General features: G+C 46.5%; 1 protein-coding gene across 1 annotated transcript in view; it reads right to left on the reverse strand.

Moving 5' to 3' along the window:
• RCAN1 (regulator of calcineurin 1) overlaps positions 1-16,729 on the reverse strand; it is a 94,389-nt gene that overhangs the window by 9,949 nt on the left and 67,711 nt on the right. The gene's annotated exons all lie outside the window — the stretch shown is intronic.

Raw genomic sequence — 16,729 nt, forward strand, 5'->3', positions numbered from 1 at the left:
TGTGTTAGTTTCAGGTGTACAGCACAGTGATTCAGTTATACATATCTATATCTATTCTTCTTCAGATTCTTTTCCCTTATTGGTTATTACAAGATATTGACTATAGTTCCCTGCGCTAAACAGTAGGTCCTTGTTGATTATCTCTCTTATATATAGTCGTATGTATTTGTTAATCCCATTAAAAGGCTGCAACTCTTTGAACTTCCAAGTACTTTGCTCATTTAGCTCCCTATGGCAGAATCCTAGGTCCTTCCTACTCATTATCACCTAAATGCAGTCTCATTATTTATAAAAGCATTCTCTAGTCTAGAGGCAGACACCTCTTAAGCTTCCAAAAGTTAAGTGGAATCCTGCTATTCACATTTAAAAATTAACTTCAAAGAACCATTAAAGTCAGCCAATAATAAAAAGAATATATGCAATGGGAAAGAACAAACCAGAGCATTTATCCCTCCATAAAAGGAAATGCGAAGTCTTCTTGGATGAGTGAGCACTGCTTAATCTCCGTGCATGGTGCCCTGCTGCCAGCTGTAGGGTTATGCAAGAGACCAGTTATGGCGTTTGCTTTGCCAAATTACCCGTAACTGCCAACCCAAGAGATCTAAGTGCATATGTTCTAGAAGAGTTTCGAACTGTGAAATAGTATGGCATGCATCAAACGCCAAGAGGAAATGGTCCACTGGGTGGTGCTTGGTTCCGGGAACTGTGCCCTGGGATTGGCTAAATTCCGGTGCAGAGCCTGCAGCGTACCCTGGAGGCACATGCAGGCTTTGGTGGTGGCAGCGGGGGTATGGGAGGCCAAGGGGAAAGGCACGGGAGGTAGAAGTCACGGAAGTGCATTCCACTCCTCCAGAGCGGCTGTCCCTCCTTTTCTCTTTCTCCTGGAGTCCACCTTGGCGAATAAGGGTTAAAAGGATATCAGAGGAGGAAGAGGAGGTTAATTTCACCATCTCCTCCTCCCTTTCCTCCTCCTCCTTTTAAAACTCATGACATGAAGCTCCAACTCAGTCGTGTGGGCAAATCTGCAACATTTCTGTTCATCTGAGACAACAGCACTGAACTCACCCAAATTTACAATTGTGGTTTCATGAATACGGATGGGATAAAAAAAAAAAGGAATAGTGAGGTATCTGAAGATGGTTCAACTGTCTTTGCTCCTAGAAATAAATGATAAATGATAGATCTTTCATTAGGCTGTCCAGAAAGCCTCCCAAAACATGCAATTCTGTACCTGCCTTTGAATTGATGGTAAGCTCCATCTGAATCATATTTAGGGAACTTGAGTGCTTCCATTTCTAGATCAGAGAAAGGGGCTCAAAGTGGTGGCCGACTGTAGGGAGGCCGGCAAAAACCACTGGGTCACAAAGTATACCTGAGGGAGATGGCACCTAGGGTCCAATAACACAGGCTTCCCACGGCGTGAGAGGTATGGAGCATGGACCGTTCATGGTGCTCCAAAGCCCCGGCTGGCCAAGGGGACAGACACCTGTCCCTGAACTCAGAGGGCCTTCCCTTTATCGGCTCACCTGACAGTTCTTGCTAGGAATGTCCACTCTTCGACTGCACGTCTATTAGACATGAACCTGCACTTCTAAACATCCTATGGTATTTGTCTATTCCTTGTGGTTTGAAAGGCAAGTACCTTTTTGATTCTTGTTTGCAAGATGGATGTAAGTGATTTGAAGAAAGCAGGGCCCACAGCAACGTCTCATTAGAACTCTTGAAAAGCATACTAAAAATTGCACTTAAAATAGTAAAACAGAAAGCAGAAGTTAGAGAAGAAATGAAATGCTTTAGTCCGCTGAAAGCTTTAGATGTTTTGCATTTCTTCCATTCGCGCCGTTAAAAATCTTAAATGAATCTCTTCAACCTGCATTTGCCTCCTCTGGCTCCAAGCAGTGAGAGCATATTTTCATTAAGAAGTTTCTATTTTCAGTGAGGAACAATTGTAGTTTATGTCGAAATCCATCATTCCCATTACAGCACTCTTAAAGCATAGTGAGGATGACCTCAGCACACCCATTATAAACCCCAAGGAGTTTACAACTACGCCAAGAATGTGCCACCAGTGAAGCCTTCTACAGAATGACCACAGAGAGAAACCGAGTTCTGACTTTGCTGTGCAAATCAGAGCTGAGCGAAGAAGAAATCTGCAAAAGATCTCCTGGGAGGGAAAATGGCACACCTGATTGAGATCAAAGGTATCAGAGAGTTTCTCTTGAATGCCAATTAAACTTGCGTTTTAATGGCGCTTTTAGCTTCTGAGATAATGGGATAGCTTTACTGTTACTTAATATTCGTAACCCTTCCCTTTATAATGTGGAGCATTGTTCCCCCAACCTAAGGCACTGCACACAGGAAAAACACAGGGGCCTCGGAGTCATCTTTATCACTTCCCAGTCTAAAAGGTGTTATTAACCAAGGGGACAGTTCTTGCCCTCACTTGGAAACCAGGTTAATATCAACTTCCGAGTTGCAGTGAAGATTGAACAATCTGACACAGGCGGAGTGCCCAGTATAGTGCTTGAAACACAATCAGTGGTTGATGCATGTGAGTTGTGTTTCTAGTTCCCATTTCATCGGTAGGGATACTGAGGTTCAGGACGCCTCACTGTGTTGAGGAGAGTCAGGACTCACCCTGATCCTTTGATTGCAGATTCCATGGAACTACGCTTGCCTCGCAGCAGTGCCCTTTGGTACTTCCCCATCTCCATTCTCTCAGTCCCTCTGGCATCCTGGATGGCTTCCTCTCCCACGTGCCCCACTGGTCAATGGAGGGGTCTCTAGGTTCTCTGTAGCATCTTCCACCAGGCACTCCTGCACAGTATTTCAGGTGGCCACAGTACCTTTCTAAGTGGCCTCGCTGTGGCCAGTTTCTTACTGCTCCAAAACAGTGCGTAATTCCCACAACATGAAACTTCCCGAAGCTGAGCTTGATCACATTTCTCTCCTACTGTAACGATTTCAGTGACTTCCCATTGCTCTGTAGGTTAAAGGGGAAGATTTTCACTTGGTATTCATCCATTTGTCAATCCATGCATCTATCTACCCATTTGTTCTTTCACCCAAGCACAGTTCCAGGTCTTGGGGGTTCAGAGATGAAGACAGACAAAACTCTCTGCCCTCATGGAGCTTACATTCTGGATGGGAAAAAAGAAAAAGAAAAGAAATGAGATAAATGGGTAAAATATACAGTGTGTTTAGATAGTGGTAAGTGCTGGGAATAAGGCAGAGATGAGGGATAGGAAAAGCTGGGAAAAGGAGAAAGAAAGAGAGAAAGAAAGACAGAGAGAGAGAAAGAAAGAAAAAGGAAGGAAGGAAGACTAGCCAGGGAAGGCATCCCTGAGAAGATGAAGGAAGGAAGGAAGGGAGGAAGGAAGACTAGCCAGGGAAGGCATCCCTGAGAACATGAAGGAAGGAAGGAAGGAAGGGAGGAAGGAAGACTAGCCAGGGAAGGCATCCCTGAGAAGATGAAGGGAGGAAGGAAGGAAGGGAGGAAGGAAGACTAGCCAGGGAAGGCGTCCCTGAGAAGATGACAGGTGGGTACATCAAGACCTGAAGGAAGTGGCGGAGTGAACTGTGAGATGCTCGGAACAGCATTTCAGGCCAGGGAACAGAAGGCACAAAGGCCCCTGGCATGTTCCAGGCCCAGCAGGAGGCTCAGGATGGCTGTAGAGGAAGGACGTGGAGAAAGTGGTTGGGAGCAGGGCCACGTGAGACCTTTAGCCATTGGAAGGTCTCTGGCTTGCATGCTGATATCAGAGGGTTTTGAGCAGAGGAGAGGCATGGACTAACTTCCATGCAACAGAACCACTCCAGTGTCTGGGTTCAGAAAAGAGGGAAGGGACAGGCTGGGGGCAAGGCACCCCTAAGGCACGAGACCTTCTCTGACTACGGAGCCCATGAATCCTCTAGGCAGCCCTCAGCTCTGCCTGCTTTCCTCGGTTCCATCAGCCAGCTCCTCCCTAGTTTCTTCTCTGCCTGCCAAACTTCTATTCATCCTTCAAAGCCCATCACCGAACATCCATTCTCCAGGAGGCACCCCTCTGGACTTTATGTTCTCTCCCTCCTTTAACCCCTGGGACCTCCCCCCACCCCCACCCCCACCCCCACCCCCCCCCCCCAGCTCTCAGTGCAGTCTCTCTGGCATCCTAGTTATGTTCTTACCTGGCAATCTCCCTACTACAGTGAGAGCTGCTTGAGGGCACCACCGCTCATCCTGCCACTCCCTGGAGATGCGGATAAATGCTTGGGAAGTTCAGGGACTACACCAGGAAGGGTCCATCTGAGACGGGCAAAGAGCCAGCATCCACCAGCCATCAGAGGGCCAAGGCCATCTGTGTTCCTACCTGGAGGGTTTCCAGTGTCTCTGGTTTGAACAAAGACCTCCTTTTCGTTGCAGGGGGTGGTAAAGGTACAAGTTTGCTCAGCGGGTGCTGGTCACATTCCAGGGTGCACTTCCTCTGTGCTTGCTGCATGGTGGCTCGCAGGATGTCCAGGCACGGGACTGTACCACCAGCTCCAGCCTCTGAGGCCCCACCCCCCGGGCACTCCCAGAGGCCTTGTGACTCTCCTTAGGGGTCTACGGCTGGGGTCTCGACAGCCCTTTGTCGTTTGGGCAGAACGTGTTCAATTTAATGTATGTTCGCTTGTCTTTTTCAAATGCCTATTTTTTAGGGTGTGTTTTATAAGGTGCACAGTAGAGAGTAGAATTTGTATAGAAGTTACTAATAAAATGCTTTTATTGGCAGATGTACCAAAAATCTTTCATCCATGAGGTTCATGATCAGAAGTGTTTGAAGGCCTATTGTCTCAGCAGTAGGGTGATTAAATTCCCAATTTTCTGCTTCTTTGTGACGATCACGTGTAAGAAGGAGAACCGGAAAATATTCTTCTTTCTGATTTCTAAAGGCGTTTCCATTTTTGTTCTCTCTGAAGGGTAATCAGGGAATGGGCTGGGGAGCGGGGCAGAGCCAGATGTGGGCTCAGGAATTTACTGCTCATAGAATTGCTTTATTACTGGTAAGATCTGCTCGCGGCCACAGGGAGGGGCCTTGTATGAAAGAAAATGTAAAACAAAGCTGATAACCATTTTTTGTGGGGCTTGGAAGGTTCTAACCAGAACTCCTTAGACAAGAGAGTGCCCTTGTCTCCCACTACAGGGGTGATGCCTATGAATTCTAAATCTGAGCTGAGAAAAACATCTTTAATGAAAATCACCTTTATGTTTAATAACCATTAATCTTCTGAATCTGTAGGATAACACAGAAGAAATGATATTAATACTAAATTTCAGCCTGGATCATTTTTGATACTTGGAAAAAAAAATGGAAAAGCCTGAAATATCATTTGATACTTTACACAGATTAGTACAAGATAGTATACAAATAATTTGTATTTCTGAGATAACGTGGAACTTCCTATTACTTAATTTTTTAAAAAAGTGGCTTATTGACACCAGTGCCACAAATGATGGAGGCAGTGGTGAAAATGCTAAACGCATGTTTTAGCAGAATGGCAATCATGCTCTGTTAAAGCTTATGGTGGAAATGAAGGAAAAATGCAATCACCCTCAAAAAAAAAAAAAGGAAAGAAAGAAAAAACATAAAGTAAAATAAAATAACCAACTGATTGGGGAAAAGTAGGGAGGAAAGCATGTTCAAATAGATACCTTAAAAGAGAGGTCACAGTTCATCCAAGATTTCATCTTGTTTGTTAAATTCCATGTGCACTTGAAATCCCATTAACTCTTTTTTCCTTATTACCTCAATCTTTCCCTAGTACGTGACGTTAACCCCCCCTCTGTCACTTCTTGGAAACGCACTATTTGCGATGCTTAAGATGGAGAAATAGCCATAGGCAAATCAAAGCTATACTTAATGACTTGGAGACCAGCAGCCGCGGATTAAGGGAGGTAACATTTATTTAAAGCCAGCTGGGGCCAAAGCCCCCCTAAAAATCCTTCCTCAGTTGTTCTTTTTACTCTATTCCTTTCCAGACCCACTTTGCTTTAATGATTGATTTTCACTTCTGCTTTGAAGCTATTCTGAAGCCAGGGCACAATCCTGCAGTGACAAAAACCTGGACAAGAACACTGGTACAGGGGTTTCCCTGGTGGTGCAATGGTTAAGAATCCGCCTGCCAGTGCAGGGGACACGGGTTCGAGCCCTGGTCCGGGAAGATCCCGCATGTCACGGAGCAACTGAGCCCATGCGCCACAACTACTGAGCCTGCGCTCTAGAGCCTGCGAGCCACAACTACTGAGCCCGCGACCCACAACTACTGAGCCCGTGTGCCACAACTACTGAAGCCCGTACGCCTAGAGCTTGTGCTCTGCAACAAGAGAAGCCCCTGCAATGAGAAGCCCGCTCACAGCAACGAAGAGTAACCCCCGCTCGCTGCAACTAGAGAAAGCCTGCGCACAGCAACGAAGACCCAACGCAGTCAAAAATAAATAAGTAAAATAAATAAATTTAAAAAAGAAAAAGAAAAAAACCCCACAGTAATGCTAAAGAAACAGAATGTTGGGGGAGACCATGGTCTAATAAAACTCAACTTTGAAAAAAAAAGAACACTCGTGCAGGGGTGGGCTGGTGACAGGCTGCTCTTGTGTTCATCAATCACCAGGACCTGGTTACCTTCAATTCCAGCTCCAAAGAGCTTTCACAACCCCAGACTGATTCATTCCCGCCAGTAAATCCCTTTACATTCAAAGGATGAGTTCGACGCTGCTGTGTGAACGCTGCCGGAAAAGCCCTGTTCCTCTCATTCTACGTTCCATACTCATCTCAGAAGAACTGACACAACTAAAACCCTGGGTGGCACGTGTGCTGCCTTGAGGCAGGCCCGGATCCTGTTCTGGTTCTGGTAGGTTCTCCCAGGGAACCTGGCACAGCGCTGGGGGCACGCAGACACTCCCTCAATACCAGGTGAGTGACCGGCCAAACCAGAGTCGAAGGTCAAAAAAGAGGAAGGGGAAAAGAATGAGGTCAAACCGAACTCTGGAAATCTTTAGCACCAGATATGAAACCCAGTTTTCAATAACTTGGCTACGAAGATTTTGTGTCCGCACCCAGTTTTCAATCTCAGGATCTCAGCTCAGAAATCATTGTCTTGCCAAGTTTGGGAGAAGAGAAAAGTATTATGTGTTCTTACCTACTCTTTCCATTACCACCCCCAGGCCCCACTTCCGTGTCTGTTGTTGGGAAGTTACCGACCGGCACCACTGCGTATGCTGTCTTTTCACACTGACATTGCCTTCTTTGAGGATTATTTAAAAGTCTGATAAGTCGCCTGAGGAACTATCTCCTGTCACCCCATGCGGGTAACACAGTGATTCAAAACATACTTAACAAACAATAAACTATAAACACAGGACAAACAAGGCACCGCCACAACTTGGATATTAGCAGTCACCATGAAAAGCAAGAACGATCATGCCAACTTTGTTCACTAGGAAAATTGGGGTGTTTATAGCAAGTGACTTAAAATTTGCACACCTATCTTTGCACCAGAGCATCTGAGAAGTGAGAGCTGCCTCCTTTCCATCAATTCTAGAATGGCCAGGTTAGTTTACTGGTTGTGAATTGGCAGCCCCCCTTCCCCCAAATAAAAATATTAGTTGTCAACATTTAAAAATTGGGAGGTTTCACAAAGAAATAGAATTTCTGGTTTCTTTGGGATTAAAAAAAAAAAAAAAGGAAGATGTGACAATAATGGGCCCAGAGGCCCATTCGCAACGGTTGAACCCTTGGCTAAGCCCCTGCTTTTCGAATACCAATGGCCCCGTCGCTCCCGACCCCAAAAGCATCTGAGTTTTTGGCCTCTGGCTTAATTTAGTAAGTCATCGAAAATAGATTAGTCACCTGCTTTGAGCCAGATACTGAGAGGTAGGGATACGCACAAAGCAGCTTACCCATCCATATCCCCGTGGCTCAAAATGTTCTGTGTCAAATAATCTACTCCAAATAATACATTGAGAGAGTGTGTCCCTCGCTCCTTACACAGCAATTATTTATTTTTTTTTCTGGCTCAACACATTTCTACGGGTGACTACCCGGGCATTTGCAGGACGTTCTCTATACTCCTGAAATTATACTCTCATGCAAGTGAATGGTGGGGACGTTATTATAAGGCTGACCTAGATTCCGCTCAAACGTTTACAAACCACAGTTGGTTTCTTTAGCAATCGTTAGGGTGACATGATTGGGCCATACCAGGGAGGCACACAGCACGACTGAGAATCAGAACTTACGGATTTCTACAGAACTGGCTTACGATGAATGAAGACAGAAGGGTTTTGTTACGACCAATATTCAATGACACGGTTGGAAAGATGATCTAAAAGTAGACTGAGATCCAGGTATTCTCAGGGTGTGGCTTTTAAGATAGTTTTTCAAAAGATCATTTTGAGAAGACAGCATTTTAAACTGCTCTTGTAAGATTCTAGGATACAGTCTGATCAATCTTCTTAGGTTGAACTAACTCTCAGGAAGACAGAGGCTGACTTCAGCCCTGAGTCTGAGCTGCCCTCGCGCTTCCATCCCGAGGGAGGTCGTGGTGGCACTACTGGCCCTGTGGAGGAGAAATTACGTGGCACATACAGTGATCAACTGCCAGGGTCTGCTGAGCCCCACTTCTGCTCTCGTAAACTCCCCAACCAACCAAAAACCCAACAGTTATCCCCTGAGACAGAGTTTCTTGTGCATGAGGTTTATTAGGGGGTTCTTCTGGGATCAACACCCAGGGAAGGAGAGGAAAGCAGAGGGGAGGGAGGGGAGGGGAGAAAAAGAGGCTGGGCAGAGGGACAGTAGGGCTACCATGTGGTCCCACTGGCAGCCTCGCTGGTCCTGTGGGGTGTTCTGAATACGGGATGACCCTCGTTGGAGCAGAAGGGCTGGGCCTTGATACCCCACATTGGTCAGCTCTGGGATGGGGGCGGTCCTTGAGAAGGAGGGGACTTAGGGGAGTGGCTCTCAGCTGAAGTCATCCCCAAAGGGGGCAAGTGACAGGGCAGCTGGGGGACAAATCCATTATTCTTGAAGGGACCTGGGTGTGTCATTATGTCCCTCAACCAACCAACCAATGAACCAATGAAACAGACCCAAAGTCAACGAACCAACAAGACCCAAATTCAAAGATCTGCACCCTAAGTTAATCATCTGAAATTTCTCACAAATATGACAGACTTTAAACTGGACACCATGAAAATACGACTGATTCCACTCCAAATCATTAGCTCATCTCCCCAGGTAAGGAACTTCTAAAGGAATATGGTAGTGAACTGTGGTACACTCGATAGTTTAAACTTTCAGTGTAAACCAGCTCAACTAAAACCTTGAATATTGACTCAATATTGACTCAACTTCCGTTTCCCTCCTAGGAGTTTATTCTAAGGAAATCCTCAGGGCTGTGGGCAAAGATTCAGATGCAAATACATTCCCTGCAACGTTCTTTATGCAAATAACACATAAGAACAAGCTAACCATCCTATCAGTGACCAGCTAATAAATATGCTGAATCAATAGACTATAAAGCCACTCACACCTCACAGGAAGGAAGTGAAAACTACTTAACAACATAAAAAGATGTTCACAACCTGCTGTTAAGAAAAAAAAAAGCAGGTTTCAAAGCAGTGTTTACTGTTGTGACTCCATTTTGGTGAAAAGAAAAAACATGCATGTTAGTATTAAAGAAGATTGCAGTGTTTTCCTTTTTCGCTTCTTTGGACTTACTAGAATTTCTACAATGCACATTTATTACTTTTGCAATAAGAAAACGGCTTTTCTCTTTCCCCTCCCCCTACTATATGTTCTATATCAATGGTCAAGGAAACCATGGTTAACAGATACACTAAGTAAGGTGGAAGGTTAGTCAGAGAGGAAATCTACTCCTTTCTTTGCATAGCAGTCTGGTGTCATGAATTTTAATTCGTTATGCACCATTCCCAAACCCGGTATTTTTAACTCATTAATATTTTGGAGTGCCAACTGTTGGAAGCATCCCATGTCTTACTTAAATACCTTTAAAGACAGGGATTTCACCAGAAAATATTTATTTTGCTTTTCTTTGATAAGCTCTCCTGGCAGCCATCTTTATCTGGTGAAACGCCCGACTCATCAGCTGTATGGGCTGAACCAGTCTCCATGGAGTTGAGGTCGTGCACTGGCCAGCACAGGGTCCTGTGATTCTGTCCGACTCCACAGTGTGGGTCGCTAGGCTGAGCACTGCCTTAGTGTAAGCAGACCTCACAAAGCACATTCTGCAGGCTCCAGAGTGTGGTCATCAGAGAATATCTGATCTTGGGGGGAAAATCTCCCATCCGGGTCTTTCAAAGGTTCCCAAGGGTGATGCCGTCTCAGAGCAAAACTATCAAGTTCTTTCCTGTCACTGCCATGTCACCACATCTACTGCTTCCTCATCTGTGTGTTTTTCCTCTCTTCTTCTGTCCTAGAATCACATCCAGGTATTTTTTTTTTTCTCCCTGGCACAGTCCTGCCCTCTGCATCTCCCTTCTAACAAGACTGGAACGTACCTAATGAACTTTTTACCATGACTGCGTTAATGATGACAGCTATTTAAAGTATAAGACCTCCCAGAGAATTTGTATTTAATCAGCAATTTCTGGAGATCAAAGTCTCAGCCCCAAAGGAAGGAATCACTAAGGGGCAAGTTCCACGCAGCAGGTCAATTATAGGGAAAAATTCCTTGGACAGGTGGGCTCTTCTGGGGCCGGGTGTTGCCTACCTGGAGATGAGACACACATTTTTCGAGCATCTACATCGAGCAGATTCTTGTCTGGGCTGTTTGGAGTTAAGAACAGACGTCCACGCCTAAAGAAAATAACTCATTTGTTTCTTGTTCAACCACCATTTAACAAGGATCTACTCCGTGCCTTCTCGAACTCCACCGCTGGGTCAAATTATACCTATTACATATTCTCATAACACTGGGGACCTCTAGTTCTTAGTATTTATCATATTTTAACTGGTTTCCTCCACTAAACTAAGGGCAGACCAAGTCATGGACCCTGGAACACTTGGGACCCTCCATAAATATTTGTTGAATAAAGCATGCAGCTAAGTACCTGACTCTTCACTGCAGACACAGAGAAGAGTAGGGCATGACTCTTCCTTCAAGAACTCACAGTCAAGTCAATCGTGAAATTCTTACTGAGCCATTACCAGGTGTCCAGTACTCTACGAGGGGGTTCAAAAGCCTAAGTCACAGTGCCTGACCTTACAGGGGCTTAAGATTGAAGCTTGGGAGATAAGACTGCCACTCCAGTGACATGATAACATGCATGAGTCCCATCTGTGTTGCAGGCAGTAAGAGCTCAGGATACTGGAGGTGGAGGGTGGTGATCAGTGATGATCCTATCTCAATACCCCATTAGTCCAGTTACACAAAGTCCTGTGGGTTAAGGCCTTGAGAATAGGGTTAGATTTTAAATAGGTGGGGAAAGGATATATCCCTGTATTTTCTCATTACTACTTGAATAAAAGGTATTAGGAAAGTTAACATTTTCTTCATTCACTACCGTGCAGAATCAAATAAGGAGCTGCTTTCATTAAAAGACATATACAGTTTGTCCATTTTGAACAAATTTCTTTGAGTGCCTGCATTTTGGCGCGGCACTGGTTAAGTGTTGGTGTTTGTTAATCTCATGTCCTGGATTTCTTGGGAAATCCTACTTTTGCTACTTTGATTTATTCCTAAAATACAAACGATTCGCGCAATACATGTGGCTACATTTTTTTTAATATTTTGGTAAAAATATCAAAATAAATGAACATATTAGACAAAACTCTTCTGTTAGTTCACATAGCCAAACTGGGGCTTGGGGAATAATGTGTCCATCAGTGTGTGGGCAGAGGAGGACGCAGGGAGCTACTCTAAAGGCAATTCTGGCAGATGGCATTTTCTGAAGACAGCTGCCACAAACCTCCTATCCCACATGCTCTTGTAGAACCTTGCCATTCCCCCCCCCCCCATCAAGGGGAGGGGTGTGTATCTTCCACCCTTGAATGTGGGAGGGCATTTGTGAGTGTCTCAACAGACACTGTATGGTGGAAATGACACCATATGACTTCCGAGGCTAGGTCATAAAAAGCCATGCACTTCCGCCTTGTTCTCTTGGAACCTGGTCACCATGTTTGTGGGAAGACCAGGCAGCCCGTGGAAGGGCCCACGTGGAGAGGAACTGAGGCCCCTGGCCCAGAGCCCTGGCTGAGCTCCCAACCGACAGCCGGCACAACTTGCCAGCCATGTGACTGTGACATCCTGAGAGTGGGTTCCCTGGCGTCCAGCTAAGCAAACCCAGCAGACGCCACATGGAGGAGGGAAGACCCATCTCCGCACGAATTGCAGATTCATGACCAAAATAAAGGATTGTTGCTGTTTTAAACCTCTAAGTTCTGGGTGGTTTGTTTCCCAGCAATAGTAACTGGAACAACATTTCAGAGATGGCACAAGTGACAAGGCCTTTGTAACTGATTAGACTTGGAAAGCAAGGAAGGAAAGACCAAAGTGACTGACTGCTTTCCCACCCAGAGAAGGATCCTTAACAGGCAGAGTGGGAGTTAGAGGAAGGGTAGGTGAGGGGTTGAGGCTGGGATGGTGACTTTGGCTTCTTGCCATTTATATAAAGTGGCCTGCTTTTCACCTGTCCATCGACGAGAGGTACATAACATCGTGGGGAAGAGTGTAGACTCTGGAGGCAGCCTGTCTGGGTTGGAGCCCTGGCATTGCCATTTCTTAGCTGTGTGACCTTGGGCAAGGTTCTTAACTCCCACGTGCTTCAGTTTCTTTGTCTGTAAAAGGAGGATCACAATAACAGAACCTACCTCATAGGCTGGTTGTGACATGAATGACCTAATGTCTAAAAAGGGCTTGGCACAGAGGAAGTTCTAGGAAAGTGTCTGCCGTTGTGATCCGCAGAAATGTGGGCTGAAGAACGGACTTACATAGTGAGGTGGGGTGAAGAACGGCCTCTCAAAGACATCCACGTCCTAATCCCTGGAACTTTGAACACGTGACCTCACATGGCAGAGGGGACTTGGCAGGCACAGGGTCCTTAAGGACCCTGAGATGGGAGACGATCCTGGATTGTCTGGGGGCAGGTCCTTATAAGAAGGAGGCAGGAGGGTCATCAGGCTTGGACCCACACATGATGTTGGAAGCAGAGATCATGGTGATGTGAACCAACGCTGTAGCCTCTAGAACCTGGAAAAAGGCAAGGAAACAGATTCTTGATTTTAGCCCACTGAGACTGATTTTGGAGTTCTGACCTCCAGCACTGTAAGATAATAAACCTTTGTGGTTTCAGGCACTAAATCTGTGGTACTTTGCTACAGCAGCAATAGGAAACTAATCCAGATTTTAACCTTGAGAAAGGTGGCTTTATAGGACATGGAGCAGATAGGATGAAAAGAAGATGGGTTTTGGAATCAATAAAACATCTCTTTATTCCTCGTCTCCTGACTTAGCATCGGTGGGACATTTTCTCTTTAATCTTAGCTTGTGGAGTAGCCGAAGCCCCGGCTCTGGTATGAGCCCTGACTCCAGCCCTTGCTTGCTGGGGACCATCCATCAATGGGTGCCAGCCAGCAAGACCACAGTGGTTATACATGGCCAGAATCTGGCCTGATTGGCTTGACATCCCTTCTGATTGGTTGGTGCCCACAAGCTACTAGTTGCTATGAATTTCAAATATTACCTCTAGACTTAAAACTCTGAGTTTCTTCTTCTGTAAATTAGGCGCAATCTAAGTCAAAGGTGGTGGAATTAGCGTAGGTAAGTAGTTCTCACAATGTGATTTCCAAAGCAGCAGTATCTCATTACCCGGGAATGTGTTAGAAGTGCAAAATTTTGCCTCATCTACTGTAGCTGGTAGAATTCTAAAATGGCCCATTCCCCCCCCCCCTTCCCCGGGGGACACGGCGGGCAGGACCATGGCCATGATGGATTTTACCCATGATTAGGTTATGTTACATAGCACAGTGTTTTGTTTTGTTTTTTAACTTTTTTTTTGGGGGGGGGGTGCTGCATCGTGCGGGATCTTTGTTCCCCGACCAGGGATCGAACCCATGCCCCCTGCATTGGGAGCAAGGAGTCTTAACCACTGGACTGCCAGGGAAATCCCACACAGCACAGTTTGTGAAAGGGAGATTAGCTAGGCTGAGCCCTTAAAAGCTACCAGGCTCCTTCTGAAGGCAGAGATTTGACGTGTGAGAGGAAAGATCCCTTGTCGCTGGCTTGAAGGAGGAGGGGGCCAAGTGGCAAGGATGTGAGTGGCCTTCCTCTCGGAGGGAGGGTAGCCCTGGAAGGAAACAGGGATCTGTTCCCAGAAGCAGATTCTTCCCCAGACCTCCGGAAAGGAAGGCAGCCCAGCCTATGGCTCAATTCTAGCCTTGTATGACCTAGAGCAGAGAAGCCAACCACACCACACCCTGACTCCTGACTGCAGACCTGTCGGCTAATAGCTAATAAGCGGGCGTTGTGTTAAGCCACTCAGTTTGTGGTATTTCATTATGCAGCTAAGAATTTATTTACTGAATCAGCAGCTCTGTGTTTTAATAAGCCCTCCAGGTGACTGGGAGGCACGCTCAAGTTTGAGCACCTCTGGTGTCCATAAAGGGCCCACACAGCCGAGCCTGGAGCCATTAGGTGGGGTGTGCAGCTGCGGTTGTCCTATCATATATTCTAAGGATCTTTCTGCTCCTTTGTTGCATTGGAAAAAGTTTTAAAAAGCACGAACGCACAAAATCTTCCAGATGTGCCCTTTTCAGGTGTTAAGATCAGACTGATCCCTGGACATTCTGCAAACACCAGACAAGGGGTCCATGCAAACTTCCCTTTTCCCCTTCAACCTAAGAGTCCAGGGCAGCTGGAGCTAATAGCCATAAAGCAGCAGCAGAAGGAAAGTTCTAAGGGAAGTGGGCCAGGGAAGGCAGGACCACATCCCATCTACTGAGAAGCTGCAAGCAGGGGCAGGTTGACCAGAGTCTCTGAAACTATAAAAGCAAGACCTACCTCCTTGGGTGGTTATGAGGCTGTAAAGCCATGCCCGGGACTCAGCACAGGGCCTGGCACAGGGATGGGGAGTCGGGGAAACTGGTCCTGCCTTTGTCCCCTTTATCATCTTCCTCCATTTCATCCTTCTGCATCCTTCTCACTTCTGCCAGCTTTTTTTTTTTTTTTTGACTCTTTTTTTGATTAGTGTTGGCATGGTTTATTTTTTCCACCCATTTATTTTTAATCTATATGTATCTTTATATTTAAAGTGGGTTTCTTATAGACAATATATGGTTGGCCTTGTTTTTTGATCCACTGTCACAATCTCTGTCTTTTAATTGGTGCATTTGACTATTGACGTTCAAAGTGCTTACTGATTTAGCTGGATTCGTATCTGACATATTTGTTATGATTTCTCACTCCTTTTAAAATCCTTGCCCGTTTCTTACCCTGCATCATTCTGTCCATCTCTCTGGTTGGTTCCTGAGTCATCCCCCTCCCCCCACCCCCTCCACTCCTGTGCGGACTCCTTCACAGTGGGCTCTCCTGAGGGTCCTGGTGCAGGGTAACGTGTGGATGGCCAAGGACGCTTTTGCGTGAGCTTAGGGCAGCCTGTTTATCTGAAGGCGTGGCTGGAAGCTCTGCCCAATTCTCTGCAGGATGGTCCGCAGACAGGACCTGGAGCACAGGGAGGAGGACGCGTCTTGGGAAGGATGCTGGCAAGTGAGCCTCAGAACACGCACTGCCACGCCCCCTTCTCTGAGACGTCCCCAACTTGGGTGTTAGAAATGGCCTGTCCTTCTCTCCGTCAGCCCTTCTATGGCCTCCATTTGCTTTCAGGAGAAAACCCGGCATCATGACCACGAGTGGCTCTTGCTGCCTCTTGGTGCAGGTCCCGCCCTCGACACAGTCCAGCTCCGGCCACGGTCCTGGTTCATCGATGCTGCCCAGGCCGGTCTTCAGGTCTCAGAACCTTTATCCGGGCTGCCGTCTGCCTGGGGCATCCCCCGCATCTGCTCTGGGCTGAGTCCTACTTGAATAACAGTATAAACATCACTCCTCAGAGAAGCTGCCCCTGGCCCCCCAGACACGGGGAAGCCCTCGATTAAGTACTCCTTTTCCTTCCTGGCACATATGACAACGGGAATTGGTCTGGGGTTTAGGGCTGGAAAATGACCTTCCTGCTGCCGGCCACACTGCCACATCGTGCCCGGGTCCCGGCTCAGCGACTCTCTGTTGACTGAGTGACCGAATGAATTAACGACCACGCTCTCTGTCAACTCCAAAATACTGATCTAAAAAGAGGAATTTAGTGGGCTTCCCGGGTGGCGCAGTGGTTGAGAGTCTGCCTGCTAATGCAGGGGACGCGGCTTCGAGTCCTGGTCTGGGAGGATCCCACGTGCCGCGGAGCGGCTGGGCCCGTGAGCCACAACTGCTGAGCCTGCGCGTCTGGAGCCTGTGCTCCGCAACGAGAGGCCACGATAGTGAGAGGGCCGCGCACCGCGATGAAGAGTGGCCCCCGCTCGCCGCAACTAGAGGAAGCCCTCGCACAGAAACGAAGACCCAACACAGCCCAAAAAAATAAATAAATAAATAATAATTAAAAAAAAAAAAAAAAGAGGAATTTAGAAAAAAAAGAAAAGAAAAAGAAAAAGCTATCTGGTAGCGCTTTTTTAAAAAAAATTATTTATTTTTGGCTGCGTTGGGTCTTCCT

Source organism: Balaenoptera ricei, chromosome 4 (assembly GCF_028023285.1).
Source record: "Balaenoptera ricei isolate mBalRic1 chromosome 4, mBalRic1.hap2, whole genome shotgun sequence".
NCBI classification, from domain to species: domain Eukaryota; kingdom Metazoa; phylum Chordata; class Mammalia; order Artiodactyla; family Balaenopteridae; genus Balaenoptera; species Balaenoptera ricei.